Raw genomic sequence first — 3,454 nt, 5'->3', positions numbered from 1 at the left:
CCGCATTATTCACAAATGTGAAGAGATGGAAACAATCCAAATGTCCTTCAACAGATGAGTGGATAAACAAAATGTGGTATATACAGATGATGGAATACTACGTAGCAGTAAGAAGGAACCAGGTCATGAAACATATGACAACATGGATGAACCCTGAAGACATCATGCTGAGCAAAATAAACCAGGCACAAAAAGAGAAATACTGTATGTTACCACTAATGTGAACTCTGTGAAAAATGTAAAATAAATGTTCTATATTGTAGAATGTAGGGGACCTAGCAATAGACAGCAAATAGTGAAGGGGGAATGATAATCTAGTAAGAACAGGTAAGTTATGGAGGGTAAACTTAATGTTATGGGAATGCTCAGGAATGACTATGGTTTGTTAATTTCTGGAAGGTATGGTAGGAACAAGTTCGCAGGTTGTTTTTCTTATTCCTTTGTTCGGTTATGGTTTGTTAATTTTCTTGGGGTATGATAGGAACATGTTGGAAGCAATGTACTTATTTCAGGTTATTTGTTTTTTCTTATTCCTTTGTTTTGGTTTTGAAATGTTTTTTTATTGTTAATTTTTTGATAAAGTTAAAAAAATTGTGAGGATATATATCTATAGATATATATGGTTATAGTGAATAATTTTGAAATTCAACAATTACCTTAAATACATCACTTAAATCAGGGGCCATACATTTATATTTTATAATGGTTGATATGAAAGGATACTAATTTTCAACCTTTCAGAGTTTATTTTATTTTATTTTATTTTTATTGAGATTGTTCAGATACCATACAATTATCCAAAGACCCAAAGTGTACAATCACTTGCCCCTGGGTACCCTCATACAGCTGTGCATCCATCACACTTAATTTTTGTTCAATTTTTAGAAACTTTTCATTACTCCAGACAAGAAATAAAGTGAAAGATGAAAAAAGAAAAAAAGAAAAGGAAACTCTAATCCTCCCCTATCCCTAACCAACCCCCCTCAATTGTTGACTTGTAGTATTGCTATAGTACATTTGTCACTGTTCATGAAAAAATGTTGAAATACTACTAACTGTAGTATATAGTTTGTAATAGGTATATAGTTCTTCCCTATATGCCCCTCTATTATTAACTTCTAATTGTACTGTCATACATTTGTTCTGGTTCATGGAAGCGATTTCTAGTATTTGTACAGTTGATCATGGACATTGCCCACCATAGGATTCAGTTTTATACATTCCCCTCTTTTGACCTCCAACTTTCCTTCTGGTGAAATATATGACTCTGAGCTTCCCCTTTCCACCTCATTCACACACCATTCAGCGCTGTTAGTTATTCTCACATCTTGCTACCAACACCCCTGTTCATTTCCAAACATTTAAGTTCATCCTAATTGAACATTCTGCTCATACTAAGCAACCACTCCCCATTCTTAAGCCTCATCCTATATCTTGGTACCTTATATTTCATGTCTATGAGTTTACATATTATAGTTAGTTCCTATCAGTGAGACCCTGCAATAATTGTCCTAATGTGTCTGGCTTATTTCACTCAGTATATTGCCCTCGAGGTTTTGTCTTCAACCCATTTTTTTTTAATATGGTTTTGTTCACTCACCATACATTCCATCCCAAGTAAATAATCGATGGTTCTCTGCATGGTCATACATTTATGTGTTCACCACCTTCATCACTATCTATATAAGGGCATCTACATTTCTTCCACAAGTCAGGAGGGAGAGTCAAAGAAGGTAGAGAGGCAAAAGAGGAAAAAAAAATGACAGCTAGTAAGCAGCAAAAGGAAAATAACCTTAAATCAAAGTAGAATAAAGAATCAGACAATACCACCAATGTCAAGTGTCTAACATGCCTCCCCTGTCCCCCCCTCTTATCTGCATTCACCTTGGTATATCACCTTTGTTACATTAAAGGAAGCATAATACAATGATTCTATTAGTTACAGTCTCTAGTTTATGCTGATTGCATCCCTCCCCCAATGCCTCCCCATTTTTAACACCTTGCAACGTTGACATTTGCTTGTTCTCCCTCGTAAAAGAACATATTTGTACATTTTATTACAATTGTTGAATACTCTAGATTTCACCAAGTTACACAGTCCCAGGCTTTATCTTTCCTCCTTTCTTGTGGTGTCTCACATGCTCCCCACCTTCCTCTCTCAACCGTATTCATAGTTACCTTTGTTCAGTGTACTTACATTGTTGTGCTACCATCTCCCAAAATTGTGTTCCAAACCACACACTCCTGTCTTCTATCACCCTGTAGTGCTCCCTTTAGTATTTCCTGTAGGACAGGTGTCTTGTTCACAAAGTCTCTCATTGTCTGTTTGTCAGAAAATATTTTGAGCTCTCCCTCATATTTGAAGGACAGCTTTGCTGGATATAGGATTCTTGGTTGGTGGTTTTTCTCTTTCAGTATCTTAAATATATCACACCACTTCCTTCTTGCCTCCATGGTTTCTGATGAGAGATCCGCACATAGTCTTATTAAGCTTCCTTTGTATGTAATGGATCACTTTTCTCTTGCTGCTTTCAGGATTCTCTCTTTGTCTTTGACATTTGATAATCTGATTATTAAGTGTCTTGGTGTAGGCCTATTCATATCTCTTGTGTTTGGAGTACGCTGCGCTTCTCAGATCTGTAATTTTATGTCTTTCATAAGAGATGGGAAATTTTCATTAATTATTTCCTCTGTTATTGCTTCTGCCCCCTTTCCCTTCTCTTCTCCTTCTGGGACACCAGTGATACGTACATTATTGTACTTTGTTTCATCCTTGAGTTCCCGGAGATGTTGCTCATATTTTTTCATTCTTTTCTCCATCTGTTCCTTTGCGTGTAGGCTTTCAGGTGTTTTGTTCTCCAGTTCCTGAGTGTTTTCTTCTGCCTCTTGAGATCTGCTATTGTGTTTCCATTGTGTCTTTCATCTCTTGTGTTGTGCCTTTCATTTCCATAGAGTCTACTAGTTGTTTTTTTGAACTTTTGATTTCTGCCATATACATGCCCAGTGCTTCCTTTACAGCCTCTATCTCTTTTGCAATATTTTCTCTAAACTTTTTGAATTGATTTAGCATTAGTTGTTTAAATTCCTGTATCTCAGTTGAAGTGTACATTTGTTCCTTTGACTGGGCCATAACTTTGTTTTTCTTAGTGTAGGTTGTGATTTTCTGTTGTCTAGGCATGGTTTTCTTGGTTATCCAAATCAGGTTTTCCCAGACCAGAACAGGCTCAGGTCCCAGAGGGAAGAAATATTCAGTATCTGGTTTCCCTGAGGGTGTGTCTTAGAAAATTGCTCCACCCTTTGATGCCTTGGGTCACTGTGCTTTTCTGCCCAGCAGATGATGCCTGTTAGCTTATAATTCTTGACTGGTGTGAGGAGGTATGGCCATGTTCCCCCAGACTCTGGGGTCTGGTTCTGAATGGAAAGGGCCCCACCCCTTTCCTCCTAGAGAAGACAG

This window comes from Choloepus didactylus, chromosome 4 (genome assembly GCF_015220235.1).
Source record: "Choloepus didactylus isolate mChoDid1 chromosome 4, mChoDid1.pri, whole genome shotgun sequence".
NCBI lineage: Eukaryota > Metazoa > Chordata > Mammalia > Pilosa > Megalonychidae > Choloepus > Choloepus didactylus.
The sequence above is the reverse complement of the archived record's forward strand: the minus strand, read 5'-3'. Positions refer to the sequence as shown.